Here is a 22,496-nt window from a genome sequence, read left to right as displayed (position 1 = left end):
GATATCTGGAAAATCCCCAAATATCTAGAAATTAACACACTTCTAAATAACCCATGGGTCTAAGAAGTCTCAAAAATTAAACAATATATTGAACTAAAGTAAAAATGAAAATATAACTTATCAACATTTGTGGGATACAAAGCACACAATGTTTAGAGAAAAACATGCAGCATTAAATGAAAATATTAGAAAGGAAGAAAGATCGGAAGTCAATAACCTAAACTTGCACTTCTGAAAACCAGAGAAAGAAGAACAATTTGATGCTTTTATAGTTCATAAGTGTGGTGACTGGGTTTTCATGTGCTTGTGGGAAATATGCCTCCCTTAAATCTTATTACAAAGTCAGCCCATTTTACTTGTCTGACATGAACTTAGTAGAAAATTAAAAATTAAAAAATTAAAAATAAAAAGGAAAACAATTTAAGCCTCAGGCAATCAGAAGAAAAATACAATAAAAATTAAAGTAGAAATCAATGAAATTGGAAAAAGGAAAACAGTAAGAGAAAAATCAACAAAACCAAAAGCTGGTTCTTTAAAAAGATCAAATAAGGTGATAAACCTCTAGCCAGGTAAAACTGATTCGATTGTACCCTCTCTTCCCTAAGAAAAAAGAGAAAAGACAAGTTACCAATATCAGCAATGAAGAACGAGTCATCATACTGTTCCCATGAACAGTAAAAGGATAATAAAGAAATATTACAAATAACTCTATGCCCACAAATACAAAAAAAAATGTACCAATTTCTTTAAACTATCAAAACTCACCAACACAAAAACCTGCATATGAAACTTCATAGCAGCTTTATTTATATCCACCAAAACTTGGAAGCAAACAACTAAGAAGTCCCTCAAAAGATGAATGAACAGTGGTACATCCATACAATGGAGTTTTATTTAGCAAAAAGAAGAACTATCAAACTACACAAAGATGTGAAAGAAACTGAAATGCATATTGCTAAATGAAAGATGCCAGCTTGAAAAGGCTACATATTGAATGCTTTCCATTGTATGACATTCTGGAAAAGGTAAAACTATAGAGATGATAAACAGATAAGTAGTAGTCAGGGGCTCATAGGGTGGGAAGGCAGAGGGTTCAATATGAAGCACAGGGGAATTTTTAGGGCAGGGCAACTTCTGTGTAATATGATAGAGGCAGATACATGATCCAGTGCTGGAGGTGGGGCCTGGTGGGAGACGCTTGGATCATGGGAGAGAATCGATCCCTCATGGCTTGCTGCTGACTTGCTGACAGGGAGTTCTTGCAAGATCTGGTCATTTAAAAGTATGTGGCACCTCCCCTACCACTCTTTCTTGCTTGCTCCTGCTTTCACCAAGTGACGTGCCTGCTCCCCCTTCACCTTCTGCCATGATTGGATGCTTCCCGAGGCCTTCCTAGAAGCCAAGCAGATGCCAGCACCATGCTTCCTGTAAAGCCTGCAGAACCCTGAACCAATTAAATGTCTTTTCTTTATGAATTACCCAGTCTCTGGTATTTCTTCATAGTAATGCAAGAATGGCTTAACACACATCCAGTTCTTGGTTTTTAATATCATTCTCCAATAAAAAAGGACCAGAAGTCCTTAGAAAAATGGTGGATTCTAAGACTGGGACGGGAAATATGCAAGATGGCTCTTGCAGTGCCAGAAAATAAGGAGTGCTCAATAAAACAAACCAAAACTATTAGAACTGATAAATTCAGTAAAGTTGCAGGACACAAAATCAATATACAAATATCAGAGCATTTATCTAGGCCAACAGCAAACAATCTGAAAAAAGAAATCAAGAAAGTAATCCCATTTACAATAGCCACAAATAAAATTAAATACTAGGAATTAACCAAGTGAACTGTTGGGAACAGGCCCCAAATCTGGCCATAAACAAAATCTTTGCAGCACTATGACATGCTCATGATGGCCTTGACGCAATGCTGGAAGGTTGTCGGTTTACCGGAATGAGGGCAAGGAACACCTGGCCCACCCAGGGTGGAAAACCACTTAAGATGTTCTTAAACCACAAACAATAGCATGAGCGATCTGTGCCTTAAGGACATGTTCATGCTGCAAGTAACCAGCCAGAGCCCATCCTTTTATTTCGGCCCATCCCTTTATTTCCCGTAGGGAATACTTATAGTAAATCTTACGACTGGCTTGCTGTCAATAAATACGTGGGTAAATCTCTGTTCATAGCTCTCAGCTCTGAAGGCTGTGAGACCCCTGATTTCCCATTCCACACTCTATATTTCTGTGTGTGTGTCTTTAATTCCTCTAGCGCCACTCGGTTAGGGTCTCCATGACCAAGCTGGTCTCAGCAAGTAGTGCCCATACGTAGGGCTCAAACCCAGGTCAAAGGGTCGCCAGAGCAACAGTTGGAAAACGTGGAACTAAGCTGGAGGACACCCAAGTACTCTTAATTATTAGTCCCTGTAGTGAGTAAGAAGGGGAGCTTGGAAGCATCAGGGTAACAATGGGACAAGTGTGGGCTCTGGTTCATTGCGCCTTGGAACCTTTTCACACTGATGAGGAGGAAGGAGAGTATAATGAAGTAACAGAGCAGGTTTATTTGCCAGCTAAAGGTAAAGTGGCAAAAGAGGGAGAGGTTCATCCCTATCCTTCTGTACTCCCTCATTATTTTGAAGAAAAAGAGTAGCCTGACCCTCCAGATCTTTCTTTTCCGGAGGACACTGGGTGAAAAGTAGTTGCCCCACTGACTGTTCAAGCCGCGCCTCAAGCAACTGCTCTCAGTTCTATTCAGGCAGGAATTCAGCAAGCTAGATGAGAGGGTGATTCAGAGGCTTGGCAGTTCCCTGTTAGAATATAGCCCCCAGATAAACAGGGAAATATTATAGCTACATTTGAGCCTTTTCCTTTTAAACTGGGGAAACGCCATGAGGGGCCAGTTCCCGGCCCTGTTTCAAACCAGGGCGTTTCTGGCTCAGGCCATTCCCTCACCCCCGTACAATGTCTGTCCCCCGCCACAGCCGGTAATGCTGCAAGTAGATTTACGCTGCACAAAAGCTGTGAGCCTTCTGCCTGGGGAATCCCCACAAAAGGTCCCAACAGGAGCCTGTGGACCCTTGCCAGCAGGGATGATAAGCTTACCTCTAGGCAGGTCTAGTTTAAATTTAAAAGGGGTACAAGTACAAACAGGAGTCACTGATTCCGATTACAATGGGGAAATTCAAATTGTTGCATCTACTTCTGTTCCCTGGAAAGCAGAGCCAGGAGACTATATAGCACAGCTCCTAATTGTGCCGTATGTGGAAATGGGGAAAAGTGAAATTAAATGAACAGGAGGATTTGGAAGCACAAATAAACAAGGCAAAGCGGCTTATTAGGTGAATCAAATTACTGATAAACGTCCTACCTGTGAAATAACTATTCAGGGAAAGAAATTTAAAGGTTTGTAGATACAGGAGCGGACATTTCAATCATTTCTCTACAGCACTGGCCGTCTGCGTGGCCAATTCAACCCACTCAATTTAACATAGTTGGAGTTGGTAAAGCCCCTGAAGTATATCAAAGTAGTTATATTTTGCATTGTGAAGGGCCCGATGGACAACCTGGGACTATTCAACCAATTATAACTTCTGTAGCTATAAATTTATGGGGAAGAGATCACAACAATGGAGAGCACAAGTTCTAATTCCAGAACAATTACATAGTCCTCAAAGTCAACATATGATGCATGAAATGGGGTATGTCCCTGGTATGGGAACAGGAAAAAATTTGCAAGGTTTGAAGGAACTGCTTCAAGTGGAAAGACAAAGTTCCTGCCAAGGTTTGGGATATCATGTTTGATGGAGGCCATTGTTAAGCCTCTAGAACCTATACCTTTAAAATGGTTAACAGATAAGCCAATTTGGACAGAACAATGGCCGCTGAGTAAAGAGAAACTGGAGGCTTTAGAAGACTTAATTACTGAACAATTAGAAAAGGGACACATAGCTGCAACATTTTCCCCTTGGAATTCTCCAGTTTTCATAATTAAGAAAAAATCAGGTAAATGGAGAATGTTAACTGACTTAAGAGCCATTAATTCAGTTATACAACCCATGGGAGCATCACAGCCAGGATTGCCTTCTCCTGCTGATTCCAAAAACTTGGCCTTTAATAGTCATAGTTTTAAAATACTGTTTCTTTACTATCCCCTTAGCTGAGCAGGACTGTGAATGGTTTTCATTTACAATTCTTGCAGTAAACAACCTGCAGCTTAAGCCTGCTAAGCGTTTTTATTGGAAAGTGTTGCTACAAGGTATGTTAAACAGTCAAACAATTTGCCAGATGTATGTAGGGCAAGCAATTGAACCTACTCGTATAAAATTTTCAGTGTTACATTATTCATTATATGGATGACATACTTTGTGCTGCCCCCACTCGAGAAATGTTACTCCGATATTATGATCACTTGCAAAATTCAATTTCTCCTGCTGGCTTAATTACAGCTCCTGACAAAATTCAGACTACTCCTCCTTACTCCTACTTGGGGATCTTAGTAAATGACACTACCATTGTGTCACAGAAAGTAGCCATATGTAGGGATCAAATGAAAACATTAAATGACTTTCAAAAATTACTAGGGGACATTAATTGGATAGGACCTGATCTAGGCATTCCTACCTATGCCATGAGTAATCTATTTTCTATCCTTAGAGGAGATCCTAGTCTCACTAGCCCTCAGCAATTAACAAAGGAAGCTGAGGCAGAGTTACAACTGATTGAAAAGCAAGTCCATGAAGCTCAAATAGAATAGATCCAGAGAAGACTCTAGATTTGCTAATTGTTCCAACTCAGCATTCACCTAGTGGTGTTACTGTCCAAGAGCTGGACTTAGTAGAATGGCTTTTTCTTCCACATGCTAATTCATGGACTCTAACTCCTTATTTGGATCAAATCACTACTATGATAGCGATATGATAGGAAATGGCAGAACTCGGATTGTTAAATTACATGGATATGATCCCGGAAAAATTATTGTCCTTCTCACAAAGGCACAAATACAGCAAGCTTTTATAAATAGTCTTACTTGGCAAACCCATTTAGCTGACTTTGTGGGTATTCTAGATAACCATTTTCCTAAAACAAAACTTTGAATTTTTGAACTGGTTTGGTGGAGAGACCTGATAACAAACAGTTGGGAAACAGGTAAAATAATAACTTGGGGTAGAGGTTATGCTTGTGTTTCCCCAGGACCAAATCAACAGCCGATTTGGATACCATCAAGATACCTGAAACCTTATCATAAGCCAGATGCCAAGGAAGAGATCCCAAGGACTCCCGGTTGCAGGCATGTCAAGACTGACGCTGAGGAGGACCCCAACTGTCAACGAGCAACACCCATCGAACACAGCCACCCACCTGGGGACAGATCGAGACGCTGTCACAGATGGCAAAAGAAAACCTGAGGAAAGCTGGATAACCAGGCACAATAAGTAATTGGATTCTCCCTAGAATAACTAAATTTAAACCAATTGAAGGTGCTGAGAATGTTTTTACAGATGGGTCTAGCAATGGTAAAGCTTCTTATTCTGGCTCAAAAAGTAAAGTTTTTCAGAGGCCCTATGGTTCAGCTCAAAAAGCAGAGCTTGTAGCTGTAATTGAGGTACTGACTGCTTTTAATATGCCTATTAATGTGATTTCTGATTCTTCATACATGGTTCATTCCACACAGTTAACTGAAAATGCTCAGTTACAATTTCAGACAGATGAACAACTATTACTTTATTTACCCAATTGCAAGCAGCAGTTAGGAGTAGAATGCACCCTTTTTACATCACTCACATTAGGGCTTATACACCTCTTCCAGGATCTTTGACTGAAGGGAATCAAATGGCTGATCGCCTTGTTGCTAATGTAATATCTAATGCCAGACACTTTCACAATTTAACTCATGTTAATGCCTCTGGTCTCAAACGCAGATACAGCATTACCTGGAAAGAAGCTAAAGCTATTATCCAGTGATGCCCAACTTGCCAAGTGGTGCCTTCCTCATCTTTTACAGGAGGAGCTAATCCTCGAGAACTGGAAACTAATTCTCTTTGGCAAATGGATGTCACCCATGTTCCCTCGTTTGGGAGACTAGTTTATGTACATGTATGTGTGGACACCTTTTCTCACTTTGTCTGGGCTACATGCCAATCAGGAGAGTCTTCTGCCTGTGTTAAATGTCACCTCTTGCAGTATTTTGTGGTGATGGGCATTCCAGCTTCTATTAAAACAGATAATGCCCCAGGCTATACTAGCCAAGCTCTAGCTACATTTTTCTCTATATGGAATATTAAACACATTACTGGTATCCCATATAATTCTCAAGGACAAGCCATAGTGGAAAGAATGAATCTCTTCCTGAAACAGCAGTTGCAAAAACAGAAAGGGGGAAATGGATTACGGGACAGCCCATATACAATTGAATCTAGCATTCTTAACTTTAAATTTTTTGAGCCTGCCTAAAGGCCAGATGCTATCAGCAGCTGAACAGCATCTACAGAAACCAGCTGCAAAGACAGAAGCAGAACAACTGGTTTGGTGGACAGACCCAATAACAAAAAGTTGGGAAACAGGTAAAATAATAACTTGGGGTAGAGGTTATGCTTGTGTTTCTCCAGGACCAAATCAACAGCCGATTTGGATACCATCAAAACACCTGAAACCTTATCATAAGCCAGATGCCGGGGAAAAGATTCCGGGAGGATCCTGAGGACCCCCAGTTGCAGCCATGTCAAGACTGATGCTGAGGAGGACCCCAACTGTCATGAGCAACACCCATCGAACACAGCCACCCACCTGGGGACAGAACAAGAAGCTGTCACAGATGGCGGAGGAAAACCTGAGGAAAGCAGGACAACCAGTCACAATAAGTAATTTAATGATAGCTATGATAGCAGTGATCAACATTGCCGTGATATTCCTTCAACAAGGGCTGACACAGAGAACAATTACACTTATTGGGCATATTTATCCATCTTGGCTGGCAACAATGCCTGGATGCAATCACTCTATGACACAGTTACATATGCTTTCTGATCTCAGTATTTACCATAATGAATCTGCTCCTATAATTGAGGCATACCACCCTCAAAACCCTATTTGTAAATAAAATTGAACCTGGCCAGAAAAAATGAATGTACTTGTTTAGGAAAATTGCATTGCAGAACAGGCAGAGGTGCTGTGCAGTGATTCCTATGGAATTGATTGGTCCCCTAGGGGATGTTTAGCTTGAACTGCACCTCTCAGTCTGCGTGCCATGGCCACACTATGTTCAGCTGGTCTGAACAAAATGGTCAGATGGTATAAATGGTAAGAAGTATGGCAAGAGTTCCTATTATCTGGAACCATGGCAGTGTAGTGGCACCTCAACCTCAAATGATATGGCCCATTGTAGGAGCTAAACAAAGATTTGTGGAGACTATTAATAGCTCTTAATAAAATCAAAATTTAGGAAAGAATAAAAAAGCATCTAGAAGGACACTCTACAAACTTGTCTTTGGATATTGCAAAATTAAAAGAACAAATATTTAAAGCATCCCAGGCACACTTGACCTTAGTGCCAGGAACTGGAGTGCTCGAAGGAGCTGCAGACAGATTAGCAGCTAGTAACCTATTAAAATGGAGAAAAACACTTGGAAGTTCTGTAATTTCAACAATGATTGTGCTTTTAATCTGTGTTGTTTGTCTCTGTATACTCTGCAGATGTGGATCCTGACTCCTGCAAGAAGTAGCTCACCATGACAAACCTGCTTTTGCTTTTATCACTTTGCTAAACAAAGGGGGACATGTTGGGAACAGGCCCCAAAATCTGGCCACAAACTGGCCCCAAAACTGGCCATAAACAAAATCTCTGCAGCACTGTGACATGCTCGTGATGGCCTTGACACAATGCTGGAGGGTTGTCGGTTTACCAGAATGAGGGCAAGGAACACCTGACCCACCCAGGGTGGAAAACCACTTAAGGCATTCTTAAACCACAAACAATAGCATAAGTGATCTGTGCCTTAAGGACATGTTCATGCTGCAGGTAACCAGCCAGAGCCCATTCCTTTATTTCTGCCCATCCGTTTATTTCCCGTAAGGAATACTTATAGTAAATCTTATGACTGGCTTGCTGTCAATAAATATGTGGGTAAATCTCTGTTCATGGCTCTCAGCTCTGAAGGCTGTGAGACCCCTGATTTCACATTCCACACTCTATATTTCTGTGTGTGTGTCTTTAATTCCTCTAGCGCCACTGGGTAAGGATCTCTATGACCAAGCTGGTCTCGGCAGTGAATGATCTCTACAATGAAAACTATAAAACACTGATACAAGAAATTAAGAAGACGGGCCGGGCACAGTGGCTTAGGCCTGTAATACAAGCACTTTGGGAGGCTGAGGCAGGCAGCTCACCTGAGGTCAGGAGTTCGAGACCAGCCTGGCCAACATGGCGAGACCCCTATCTCTACTAAAATTAGCTGGGTGTGGTGGCGGGAACCTGTAATCCCAGCTACTCAGGAGGCTGAGGCAGGAGAATCATGCAAACCCAGGAGGTGGAGGTTGCAGTGAGCCAAGATCACACCAGTGCACTCCAACCTGGGCAACAAAGCAAGACTGTGTCTCAAAAAAAAAAAAAAAAAATTCGAAGACATGCACACACAAAAGGAAAGATGTTCCACATTCACCAACTGGAAGAATCAATACTGTTAAAATATCCATACCACCCAAAGCAACCTACAGATTCAATGCAATCCCTATCAAAATATCAATGAACCAAAGACATTCTTCACAGAAACAGAAAAAAAAAAAATCCTAAAACTTATATGGAATAACAAAAGACCCAGAATAGCCTATGCTATCTGAGCAAAAACAACACAACTGAAGGAATGACATTACTTGACTTCACATTATCTGACTCCAAATTACAACTTCAAATTATACTAAAGAGCTATAGTAACCAAAATAGCATGGCACCAGCAAAAAAACAGACACACAGACCAATGAAACAGAATGGAGAACCCAGAAACAAATTCATACATCTACAGTGAACTCATTTTTGACAAAAGTACCAAGAACATACATTGGGAAAACAAGTGTCTCTTCAATAAATGGTGCCGGGAAAACTTGATATACATATGCAGAAGAATGAAACTAGACCCCTATCTCTCACTACACACAAAAATGAAATTAAAATGGATTAAAGACTTAAGACCTCAAGCTATGAAACTACTAAAAGAAAACACTGGAGAAAATCTCCAGGACATTGAACCAGGCCGAGATTTCTGGAGTAATACCCCACCACAGCATACATGGACAAATGGTATCACATCAAGTTAAAAAGCTTCTGCACAACAAAGGAAACAACAAAGTGAAGAGACAACCTACAGACCAGGAGAAAGTATTTGCAAACTATCCATCTGGCAAGGGATGAATAGCCAGAATACATAAGAAGCTCAAACAATGCTATAGGAAAAAAATCTAATAATCCTAATTAAAAAATGAGTAAAGGTGTGAATAGACATTTCTCAAAATAAGACATACAAATAGACATACAAATAGACATTTCTCAAAATAAGACATACAGGCATATGAAAAGGTGCTCAACATCACTGATCAGAGAAATGTAAAACAAAACTACAAGGAGATATCATCTCACCCCAGTTAAAATGGCTTATATCCAAAAGACAGGCAATAATGAATGATGGTGGGCATGTGGAGAAAAGGGAATCCTCATACACCATCGGTGGGAATGTAAATTAGTACAAGCACTATGGAGACCAGTCTGGAGGTTCCCCAAAAACTAAAAATAGAGCTACCATGTGATTCAGCAATCCCACTCATATTACATACCCAAAAGAAAGGAAATCAGTATACCAAAGAGGTCTGCAGTCTCATGTTTCCTGCAGCACTGTTCACAATAGCCAAGATATGGAAGCAACCTAAATGTCCATCAACAAATGAATGGATAAAGAAAACATGATACATATACACAACGGAGTACTATTCAGCCATAAAAAAGAATGAGATACCATCATTTGCAACAACAGGGATAGAACTAGAGGTCATTGTGTTACGTAAAATAAGCCAGGCGCACAGAATGACAAACTTTGCCTGTTGTCACTTATTTGTGGAAGCTAAAAATTAAAACAATTGAACTCACAGAGAGAGAGACTAGATGATGGTTACCAGAGGCTGAGAAGGGAGTGAGGGGAGAGACAATTAATGTATACAAAAATATAGTTACATAGAATGCATAAGATCTAGTATTTGATAGCACAACAGCATGACTACAGTCAACAATACTTTATTGCACATTTTAAAGTAACTTTAAAAGAGTATCATTGGGTTGTGAAAGATTCTCCCCCAAGCCTGAAAGCTTAAAGGAATGAATACTTCCTCCCTCCTCAAGCCCAGTCCCAATGCACAAGGACAGTTGCGTCAGCAGCATGCATCGGCAAGTTAGCAGAAGCAGGAAGAGAGCTGGCTGGAAGACACCCCTGAAGATTGAGAGGGAGGCCAGCGGGCACTACGCAGCAGCCATGTCAGACTGGGACAATTCCTGCTTACAGAGGACTGTAAAACCCCTTCCCTGTCCTCACTTGGGGCTGACGCTACTGTCAAGCAGTGAGTACCATCTGACCCCTTTCGCTTGCTATTCTGTCCTATTTTTCCTTAGAATTCAGGGGCTAAATACCAGGCACCTGTCAGCCAGTTAAAAGTGACTAGCACAGCCACTGGACTAAAGACACGGGTGTCAGGCTTTCTGGGAAAGGGCTCTCTAACAACCCCTGACTCTTCGGAGTTGGGAGCGTTGGTTGGCCTGGAACCAGCTTTCTGCTTTTCCTGTACTTCCAGGCTGAGCCGAGGGTTAACAGAGAGGAAAGCCATTCAGCTCCGGGGTCCTGACAACAAGTTGGTTGACCCTTGGCCATGAGCAGAACTCTCAAAGTCATGTCGCCCAAGTGAGACTTGCCCATCCATCCTATCTATCCTGACCCTTGCCTCCTGGGTCCTAACGCTTGTCAGAAAAACTTTCTCTCGCCTCTCTTCTCTGAGGTTAGTCCCACTTCTAGAAACCACTCCCTGTCTCTGGTGCTTTTCTAGTTAAGAATGATTTCTAGTATAAACTCCAGGACTCTGTCAACCTTCTTTAGGCACCCGGGCTCACCAATTAGAAAGACATAATTTTTGCCCAAAGCCCCGTCAGGGTAGGGGACAATCCAGAATTTTAGGAACCCTCCTCAGACTAGCAGGCCTAACAAAAGCTATTCTGGAAGCTAGGATATGGGGAGCTTCGGAAATGATATCCTTGTATTCATATAAGTGAGGACAAAAAGGCATCACTCTTCCAACTCTGGAGATCCCTCCCCTCCCTCAGGGTATGGCCCTCCACTTCATTTTTGGGGCATAACATCTTTACAGGAGGGGTAAAGTCCCAATACTAACAGGAGAATGCTTAGGACCCTAACAGGTTTCAAGAATGCATCAGTAAGGGCCACTAAATCCGATTTTTCTCGGTCCTCTTTGTGGTCTAGGAGGACAGGCAAGGGTGCAGATTTTTTGAGAATGCATTGGTAAGGGCCACTAAATCCGAGCTTCCTCGGTCCTCCTTGTGGTCTAGGAGGAAAACTAGTGTTTCTGCTGCTGCGTCAGTGAGTGCAACTATTCCGATCAGCAGGGTCCAGGGACCCACTGTGGCGGGTTCTTGGGGAAGAGGTGTTTCTGCTGCTGCATCGGTGAGCACAACTATTCCGATCAGCAGGGTTCAGGGACCATTGTGGGTTCTTGGGCAGGGGGAGAAACAAACAAACCAAAACTGTGGGCGGTTTTGTCTTTCAGATGGGAAACAATCAGGCATCAACAGGCTCACCCTTGAAATGCAGCCTAAGCCACTGGGACCAATTTGACCCGCAAACCCTGAAAAAGAGGTGGCTCATTTTTACTGCACTATGGCCTGGCCCCAATATTCTCTCTCTGATGGGGAAAAATGGCCACCTGAGGGAAGTATAAATTACAATACTATCCTGAAGCTTGACCTTTTCTGTAAGAGGGAAGGCAAATGGAGTGAAACACCTTATGTCCAAGCTTTCTTTTCATTGAGGGAGAATACACAACTATGCAAAGTTTGCAATTTGCACCCCACAGGAGGACCTCTCAGCTTACCCCCCATATCCTATCCTCCCTATAGCTCCCTTTCCTATTAATGATAAGCCTCCTCTAATCTCCCCTGCCCAGAAGGAAATAAGCAAAGAAATCTTCAAAGGACCACAAAAACCCCTGGGCTGTCGGTTATGTCCCCTTCAAGCTGTAGCGGGAGGGAATTTGGCCCAACCAGGGTACATGTCCCTTTCTCCCTCTCTGATTTAAAGCAGATCAAGGCAGACCTGGGAAAGTTTTCAGATGATCCTGATAGGTACATCGATGTCCTACAGGGTCTAGGGCAAATCTTCAATCTCACTTGGAGAGATGTCATGCTATTGTTAGATCAAACCCAGGCCTTTAATGAAAACAATGCGGCTTTATCTGCAGCCTGAGAGTCTGGAGATACCTGGTATCTTAGTCAAGTAAATGGCAGAATGACAGCTGAAGAAAGGGACAAATTCCCTACTGGTAAGCAAGCCGTCCCCAGTATGGATCCCCACTAGGACCTCGGCTTAGATAATGGGGACTGGAGTCGTAAACATCTGTTGACCTGTGTTCTAGAAGGACTAGGAAGATATTAGGAAAAAGCCCGTGAATTATTCAATGATGTCTACCATAACTCAGGGAAAGGAAGAAAATCCTTCTGCCTTCCTTAAGTGGCTACGGAAGGCCTTAAGAAAATATACTCCCTTGTCACCCGACTCACTTGAGAGTCAATTGATTCTAAAAGATAAGTTTATCACCCAATCAGCCGCGGATATCAGGAGAAAGCTCCAAAAGCGAGCCCTGGGCCCTGAACAAAATCTGGAGGCATTATTAAACCTGGCAACCTTGGTGTTCTATAACAGGGACCAAGACGAACAGGCCCAAAAGGAAAAGCGATATCAGAGAAAGGCTGCAGCCTTAGTCATGGCCCTCAGACAAACAAACCTTGGTGGTTCAGAAAGGACAGAAAAATGGAGCAGGCAAAGCACCCAGTAGGGCTTGTTATCAGTGTGGTTTACAAGGACATTTTAAAAAAGATTGTCCAATGAGAAACAAGCCGACCCCTCGTCCATGTCCACTATGCCGAGGCAATCACTGGAAGGTGCACTGCCCCAGAGGACAAAGGTTCTCTGGGTCAGAAGCCCCCAACCAAATGATCCAACAACAGGACTGAGGGTGCCTCAGGCAAGCGCCAGCTCATGTCATCACTCTCACTGAGCCCCGGGTACGTTTAACCATTGAAGGCCAAGAAACTAACTTCCTCCTGGACACTGGCGTGGCCTTCTCAGTGTTAATCTCCTGTCCTCGATGACTGTCCTCAAGGTCTGTTACCATCCGAGGAATCCTGGGACAGCCTGTAACCAGGTATTTCTCCCACCTTCTCAGTTGTAATTGGGAGTCTTTGCTCTTTTCACACGCCTTTCTTGTCATGCCTGAAAGTCCCACACCCTTATTAGGGAGGGATATGTTAGCCAAAGCTGGAGCTATTATCTACATGAATATGGGGAACAAGTTACCCATTTGTTGTCCCCTACTTGAGGAAGCAATCTACCTTGAAGTCTGGGCATTGGAAGGACAATTTGGAAGGGCAAAAAATGCCCACCCAGTCCAAATCAGGCTAAAAGATCCCACCACTTTTCCTTATCAAAGGCAATATCCCTTAAGGCCTGAAGCTCATAAAGGATTACAGGATATTGTTAAACATTTAAAAGCTCAAGGCTTAGTAAGGAAATGCAGCAGTCCCTGCAACACCCCAATTCTAGGAGTACAAAAACCGAATGGTCAGTGGAGACCAGTGCAAGATCTTAGACTCATCAATGAGGCAGTAATTCCTCTATATCCAGTTGTACCCAACTCCTATACCCTGCTCTCTCAAATACCAGAGGAAGCAGAATGGTTCCCTGTTCTGGACCTCAAGGATGCCTTCTTCTGTATTCCCCTGCACTATGACTCCCAGTTTCTCTTTGCCTTTGAGGATCCCACAGACCACACGTCCCAACTTATATGGATCGTCTCACCCCAAGGGTTTAGGGATAGCCCTCGTCTGTTTGGTCAGGCACTGGCCCAAGATCTAGGCCACTTCTCAAGTCCAGGCACTCTGGTCCTTCAGTATGTGGATGATTTACTTTTGGCTACCAGTTCGGAAGCCTCAGGCCAGCAGGCTACTCTAGATCTCTTGAACTTTCTAGCTAATCAAGGGTACAAGGTATCTAGGTCGAAGGCCCAGCTTTGCCTACAGCAGGTCAAATATCTAGGCCTAATCTTAGCCAGAGGGACCAGGGCCCTCAGCAAGGAACGAATACAGCCTATACTGGCTTATCTTCACCCTAAGACATTAAAACAGTTGTGGGGGTTCCTTCAAATCACCGCTTTTGCCAACTATGGATCCCCGGATACAGCGAGATAGCCAGGCCCCTCTATACTCTAATCAAGGAGACCCAGAGGGCAAATACTCATCTAGTAGAATGGGAACCAGAGGCAGAAACAGCCTTCAAAACCTTAAAGCAGGCCCTAGTACAAGCTCCAGCTTTAAGCCTTGCCACAGGACAAAACTTCTCTTTATACATCACAGAGAGGGCAGGGATAGCTCTTGGAGTCCTTACTCAGACTCGTGTGTGACAACTGGTGGCGTACCTAAGTAATGAAATTGAGGTAGTAGCAAAAGGCCGGCCTCACTGTTTAAGGGTAGTCGCGGCAGTGGCCGTATTAGTGTCAGAGGCTATCAAAATAATACAAGGAAAGGATCTCACTGTCTGGACTACTCGTGATGTAAACAGCATACTAGGTGCCAAAGAGAGTTTATGGCTATCAGACAACCACCTACTTAGATACCAGGCACTACTCTTTGAGGGATCGGTGCTTCAAATACATGCGTGGCCCTCAACTCTGCCACTTTTCTCCCAAAGGATGGGGAACCAATCGAGCATGACTGCCCTTAGCTAATCCTGACCTTAATCTATATACCAACGGAAGTTCATTTGTGGAGAATGGGATACAAAGGGCAGGTTATGCCATAGTTAGTGATATAACCATACTTCAAAGTAAGCCTCTTCCCCTAAGGCCCAGCACCCAGTTAGGAGAACTAGTGGCACTTACCTGAGCCTTAGAACTGGGAAAGGGAAAAAGAATAAATGTGTATACAGGTAGCAAGTATGCTTATCTAATCCTACATGCCCATGCTGCAATATGGAAAGAAAGGGAGTTCCTAACCTCTGGGAGAACCCCCATTAAATACCACAAGGAAACCATGGAGTTATTGCACGCAGTGCAAAAACCCAAGGAGGTGGCAGTCTTACACTGCCAAAGCCATCAAAAGGGGAAGGAGAGGGGAGAACAGCAGCATAAGTGGCTGGCAGAGGCAGGGAAAGACCAGCAGAAAGGAAAGAGAGAAAGAAACAGAAAATCAGAGAGAGAGACAGAGGAAGAGAGAGACAAAGAGGGAGTCAGAGAGAAAGAAAGAGACAAAGTCAACGAGACAGAGACAAAGAGTGAGTCAGAGAGAGAGACACAGAAAGTCAAAGACAGAGACAAAGGGACAAAGGGAATCAGAAAGAGAGAGACAGTCGTCAAAGAGAAAGAGAGATAGAAGTAGTAAAGAAAAAACAGTGTACCCTATTGTGGGCAGCAAGCCACCCAGGTGCCGAGGCAAGAGACCGAGGGCACGAGCTGTTCCAGTATAATAAAATATATAAAATAAGAATAGTTATACTAAATATAGATCATAGAGATTATATATGAATATCATTAATCATTAGTTTGTAGCAATTACTCTTTATTCCAATATTATAATAATCCTCACTCTACAATCATAACCTAGGAAAAACCAGGCCATACAGAGATAGAAGCTGAGGGGACATAGTGAGAAGTGACCAGAAGACAAGAGTGTGAGCCTTCTGTTATGCCCAGACAGAGCCACCAGAGGGCTCCTTGGTCTAGCAGTAACACCAGCGTCCCGTGGTCTAGCGGTAGCATCAGTGTCAAGGAAAAACACCCACTACTTAGCAGACCAGGAAAGGGAGTCTCCCTTTCCCAGGGGAGTTTAGAGAAGACTCTACTCCTCTACCTCTTGTGGAGGGCCTGACATCAGTCAGGCTCCCCCGCAGTTATCCGGAGGCCTAACCGTCTCCCTGTGATGCCGTGCTTCAGTGGTCACGCTCCTAGTCCACCTTCATGTTCCATCCTGTACACCTGGCTCTGCCTTTTAGATAGCAGTAGCAAATTAGTGAAAGTACTAAAAGTATCTGATAAGCAGAAATAATGGCATAAGCTGTCTCTCTCTCTCTCCTCTCTCTCTCTCTGCCTCGGCTGCCAGGCAGGAAAGGGCCCCCCTGTCCAGTGGACACGTGACCCACATGACCTTACCTATCACTGGAGATGGCTCACACTCCTTACCCTGCCCCTTTGTCTTGTATCCAATAAATATCAGCACAGCCTGGCATTTGGGACCACTACCAGTCTCCGCGTCTTGGTGGTAGTGGTCCCCTAGGCCCAGCTGTCTTTTCTTTTATCTCTTTGTCTTGTGTCTTTATTTCTACATTCTCTCATCTCTGCACGTGGGGAAAAAACCCACCAACTCTGTGGGGCTGGACCCTACACCCTATTCCTTTAAAAGCCAGGGTAAAGTTAAAACCTATAACTGATAACTGAAGGCCTTCTCTGTAACTCTATAACACTCCAATACCACCTTGTTGTCAGTGTAAACAAGGGCATAGCCCAAAAGCATTGAGGCTACTGACAACCCAGAGCCTTCCTATCAAAAATCCTTAACCCAGCAGGTTTCCTAACAGGGGATCTAAATCTTAATTACCATACAAAGGTCCAACCAGATCTAGGAGGAACTCCCTTTAGGACAGGACTATAGATGGTTCCTCCCACATGGTTAAGGAAAAAAGACACAAGGGGTATTCAGTAAATGATAAGGAAACTGTAGAAGCAGAGTTAGGAAAATTGCCTAATAATTGCCTTGCTCAAATGCGCGAGCTGTTTGCACTCAGCCAAACCTTAAAGTACTTACAGAATCAGGAAGGGGCCATCTATATCAATTCTAAGTTAATATGGACTGAACGAGGTCTTATTAATAGCAAACAATAATTGAAATCCCAAACTTACAAGGTTTTCAACAGAAGTAAAGTTTGCTAAAAGTTAACAGTGTAAACATATATTATCCTAACTTCTAATCTTGTGGAAATCTGACCCTATCAGTACCACTCAAAGTTCAAGTCCGTTAGTGCAGAGCCATACAACTAATACCCCTACCTATAGGGTTAGAAATGGCCACTGCTACAGGAACCGGAATAGCCAGTTTACCTACTTCATTATCCCACTACCACACACTCTCAAAGGATTTCTCAAGAGAGTTTGCAAGAAATAACAAAATCTATCCAGTAAGGATACTAACTACAATCCCAAATAGACTCTTTGGCAGCAGTGACTCTCCAAAACCACCGAGGCCTAGACTTCCTCACTGCTGAGAAAGGAGGACTCTGCACCTTCTTAGGGGAAGAGTGTTGTTTTTACACTAACCAGTCAGTGATAGTATGAGATGCCACCCAGCATTTATAGGAAAAGGCTTCTGAAATCAGACAACGCCTTTCAAACTCTTATACCAACCTCTGGAGTTGAACAACATGGCTTCTCCTCTTTCTAGGTCCCGTGGCAGCCATCTTGCTATTACTTACCTTCGGGCCCTGTATTTTTAACCTCCTTGTCAAATTTGTTTCCCCTAGAATTGAGACCATCAAGCTACAGATGGTCTTACAAATGGAACCCCAAATGAGCTCAACTAACAACTTCTACCAAGGACCCCTGGGCCAACCTGCTGGCCCTTTCACTGGCCTAACGAGTTCCCCTCTGGAGGACACTACACCTGCAGGGCCCCTTTTTCATCCCTATCCAGCAGGAAGTAGCTAGAGCAGTCATCGGCCAAATTCCCAACAGTAGTTGGGGTGTCCTGCTTAGAGCGGGGATTGAGAGGTGAAGCTGGCTGTGCTTCTGGGTCGGGTGGGGACTTTGAGAACTATTCTGTCTAAAGGATTGTAAATGCACCAGTCAGGGCTCTGTGTCTAGCTAAAGGTTTGTAAACGCACCAATCAGTGCTCTGTGTCTAGCTAACTGGGTAGGGGACTTGGAGAACTTTTCTGTCTAGCTAAAGGATTGTAAATGTACCAATCAGTGCTCTGTGTCTAGCTAAAGGTTTGTAAACACACCAATCAATCAGCACTCTGTAAAAACCAACAATTAGCACTCTGTAAAACAGACCAATCAGCACTCTGTAAAACAGACCAATCAGCACTCTGTAAAACGGACCAATCAACTCTCTGTAAAACAGACCAATCAGCAGGATGTGGGTGTGGCCAAATAAGGGAATAAAAGCAGGCCACCTGAGCCACCAGCAGCAACCTGCTTGGGTCCACTTCCATGCTGTGGAAGCTTTGCTCTTTCGTTCTTCACAATAAATCTTGCTGCTGCTCACTCTTTGGGTCTGCACTACTTTTATGAGCTGTAACACTGACTGTGAAGGTCTGCGGCTTCACTCCTGAAGTCAGTGAGACCATAAACCCACTGGGCAGAACAAACAACTCTGGACATGCCACCTTTAAGAGCTATAACACTCACTGCGAAGGTCTGCAGCTTCACTCCTGAAGTCAGTGAGCCCACGAACCCACTGGGAGGAAGAAACAACTCCAGACGTGCCACCTTTAAGAGATGTAACACTCACTGCAAAGATCTGTGGCTTCATTCCTGAAGTCAGCAAGACCACGAACCCACCAAAAGAAGAAACTCCAGACACATCTGAACATCAGAAGGAACAAACTCTAGACATACCATCTTTAAGAACTGTAACACTCACCGTGACAGTCCGTGGCTTCATTCTTGAAGTCAGTGAGACCAGGAACCCACTGGAAGGAATCAACTCCGGACATATTTATGCAGCAGCCCCGTCAGACTGGGACACTTCCTGCTTACAGAGGACTATAAAACCCCTTCCTCACTTGGGGCTGACGCCATTATAAAACCCATTCCTCACTTGGGACTGACGCCATTTAGGCCTAAACCCGTCTGCACCCAGGCGCTTATTAAAACAGCGTGTTGCTCCACACCGCCTCATGTCGTGGGCGTTGTTGGCACGTCATCGGGGTTCAAACCAATACAAGAGCCTTGCAGGTTGTTTGTACCACTAACAAAGGATAAATGCTTGAGAGAATGGATACCCCGCTTACCTGATGTGATTATGCATTCTATGCCATATCATATATCTCATGTACCTATAAATACATATGCCTACTATGTATCCACAAAAATTAAAAATAAATTTTTTTGAGATGGAGTCTTGCTCTGTTGCCCAGGCTGGAGTGCAGTGGCGTGAGCTCGGCTCACTGCAAGCTCTGCCTCCTCGGTTCACGCCATTCTCCTGCCTCAGCCTCCCAAGTAGCTGGGATTACAGGCGCCCGCCACTACGCCCGGCTAATTTTTTGTATTTTTAGTAGAGACGGGGTTTCACCGTGTTAGCCAGGATGGTCTCGATCTCCTGACCTCGTGATCCACCTGCCTTGGCCTTCCAAAGTGCTGGGATTACAGGCGTGAGCCACCGCACCCGGCTAATAAAAAAATTTTTAAAGAGATTTATTCTGAGCCAAATGAGTGCCTATGGCCCATGACACCGCCCTCAAGAGATCCTGAGAGCATGTACCCAAGGTGGTGGGGGCACAGCCTAGTTTTATACATTGTAGGGGAAAATGAGTCTTCAATCAAATACAGGTATAGACTGGTTCCAGCAGGAAAGGCAGGACAACTCAAAGTGGGGGCTTCCAAGTCATGGGTAAAATGAGAGACAAACGGCTACATTCTTTTGAGCCTCTGCTCTGCCTTTTACTGAATACACAATTTACGCCACAGGGCAGGCAGAGGAATAGCCACTTGTGCCTTAGTCTGGCTCAGTGAATCTGCATTTTTACGTAAATACAGGGCAGAGGAAGCCATCAGACATACATTTGTCTCAGGTGAGCAGAAGGGTGACTTGAGTTCTGTCCCTGTTCGTCACCTGTGAAGATCAGCTGTCAATTTACACTGCCAGGGTGCAATTCCACACAACTGTTTCAGGGTAAAGATGTGGAGGCCCACAGCGAATTTCCTCCTGGGCAAAGGGTGAGGGAGCTGTGTGGCTGTTTATCTTCGCAGCCGTCTTAGGAATAAAACGGGAGCAGGTTTGCTTGACGCAGCTTCCAGCTTGACTTTGGCTTAGTGATCTGGGGTCCCGAGATTTGTTTTCCTTTCACACTATTCTCCCTAGTTTTGTGTATGTGTGAAATATTCTATTTCTGGGCACTTTGAATTTTAAAAAGTGGACAACACTGATCTGGACTTCATTTTAGGAAATGCTGGGGGAGGCTGTAGGATCAGGTGTGCCTCCGTCCTAAATGCCCGAAAACGAGGCCGGCGCCCTGGCCCTCGCCCCCGCGCCCGCGGACAAGTCTCAGGAGACGCCAAGGGAGGCGCAGGGGCAGCGGCGCCTCCCGGAGACACGAGCCTCCCCTAGGGGGCGTGCGGGAGCCCCGGACCCGCGGGAAGCCAGGCGCTGCCCCGCCGCCGCCCCCACCCTGCCCAGGCCCCGCGCGCCGCTGCCGCAGCTCTCGAGGTGCTGAGGGGCGCCGGGAGGCCGCCGCCGAGCGGGTACTCACCGCGTTGCCCGCAGCCCAGGATCGCCGCCTTCTGGGACTCGGGCTGCGGCATCTTCTCTCCCGCCACAGCCCCAGTCCGACCCGCAGGAGCGGCGGCGGGCTGAACTGCTCCGGGGCCCAGCAGTCAGGCGTCGCGCACGCGCTGGCCGCAGTGGCTGCCGCGCCTCCTCAGGCCCAGGGCCCTCGCCCAGTCCCCACGCCGCTGCCTCCGCCCAGCGCCGCGCGTCCGCTGGCGCCGCGTGACAGACGGCCCCGCCCCCGCGCAGCAGGACGTCACCTCTCGCTGCCCTGACGTCACCGGCCGCCGCGCGCTGAGTCCTCCCTAGCGTTCGCGCGCGCGCGTGGCCTGGCTCCTGTTGCCTGTCACCTGCGGTCTCAAAAGACCCCATTAATGACAAATGCCCTGCCTATGGCCCCGGCTACTCCGGAGGCTGAGGCGGGAGCAGCGCTTGAGCCCGAGAGCTCTGCGCTGTATGCGCTGTGCCCATTGCGCTGCGACACCGAGTTCCGCATCGGTGTGGTGACCTCCTGGGAGCAGGGACCACCAGGTTCCCCAAGGAGTGGGGAACCGGCCCAGCTCGGAAACCGGGCAGGGCAAAACTCCTGTGCTGATCGGTAGTGGGATCGCGCCTGTGAATAGCCACTGCCCTCCAGCCTGGGCAATACAGGGAGACCCCATAAGTGAAAAAAATAAAAAGACAAATGCCCTTAAACATATTAGAAGAAGTTAAACGTCACTTGTGATAGAAGAAAATGTAGATTAAAGTGTAAAGAGAGAAGTGGTGAAAAAAACACTCATACCTTGGTGATGATAGTGCAATGTATACAAATCCCATAAAAGAATTTGGCAAGTTTTTAAGAAAAATGGTGTAGGCATTCATCTTTGGCCAATAATGCCAAGTTATATTGAAGAATATCTTAATACTAATCTTCTTTGCATTTCTGCAATAAATCCCACTTGGTTAAGAATATTTTTGAACTTTTTTAAAGAACTCATTGCTTCACAATTAAAGTTGATGGGGTACATGTGTAGCAATGGAGGAACTTCTACAGCACCTATAAATTAAAGTAGTGGCCTTCTTGAGCTGAATTGAGCTAACCACATTCCCCAGCCCATCTTCCACAGATACCCCATGGGGTTGTCAGGGTGTAGGGGATGCCATGTTGTGCCACCCAGGTTTCCCCTTAAGGACTGAGGACTCATTTCTCCAGTTATTGGGTGTGTAGGCAGCTGATGGCCCCCAGCTGAGTCCCGTGGCCACTTCCCTCAGCCAAAGAGAACTGCTGCTGGGTGCCAAGCTGAATGCTTTTGAGTCCTTCTACCATGACTGTGTCTTGATTGGAAATTGACAGATATTTCAGGTACGGGTTTCTCTTGCAAGGGCAGTGCAGAGAGCACACATGTATCTTTGCCCGGTTTCCTTCAATGGTTGCAGCTCATGTAAAATATACATAGTATAATATCAAATAAGCCTCTCTGGGGATCAATTCTGCCGGGATCCCCCTCAGAAACTATTCACAGCAGTGGCAGGCAAACTAGGGTGAAGTCTGCTAGGTATATTTAAAAGTGTATAACAAGTTTATTTAAATACATAAATATGTTGCCAGAAAGTAATCCAACTACCTAAACTAGTAATGAAAAATTTTAAATATCACCTTAAACATGTATAAGGGGATACTAAGTTCTTGTATTTAAACCTTATTATTATTTTAGTATATACTCAAG

The 22,496-nt window shown here is 44.7% G+C and overlaps 1 protein-coding gene and 1 non-coding gene across 3 annotated transcripts in view; one reads left to right on the top strand and one right to left on the bottom strand.

The window, feature by feature from the left end:
* The window catches only part of GALNT11 (polypeptide N-acetylgalactosaminyltransferase 11), a 75,120-nt gene extending 54,128 nt beyond the window's left edge, over window positions 1-20,992 (bottom strand). For both annotated transcript variants that reach the window (XM_032762268.2, XM_032762271.2), the window contains exon 1: window positions 20,771-20,992. The gene's annotated coding sequence lies outside the window, so the exon portion shown is untranslated. The remainder of the gene's footprint in view (window positions 1-20,770) is intronic.
* LOC116809978 (small nucleolar RNA U13) lies at window positions 261-366 on the top strand. The gene has a single exon (XR_004370131.1). It is a non-coding gene; the product is annotated as a small nucleolar RNA U13 (small nucleolar RNA).
* Window positions 20,993-22,496: the final 1,504 nt, after the last annotated feature.

Source organism: Hylobates moloch, unplaced genomic scaffold, assembly GCF_009828535.3.
Source record: "Hylobates moloch isolate HMO894 unplaced genomic scaffold, HMol_V3 SCAFFOLD_1, whole genome shotgun sequence".
In the NCBI taxonomy this organism is placed as follows: Eukaryota; Metazoa; Chordata; class Mammalia; order Primates; family Hylobatidae; genus Hylobates; species Hylobates moloch.
This window is presented reverse-complemented; position numbering and strand designations above follow the sequence as displayed.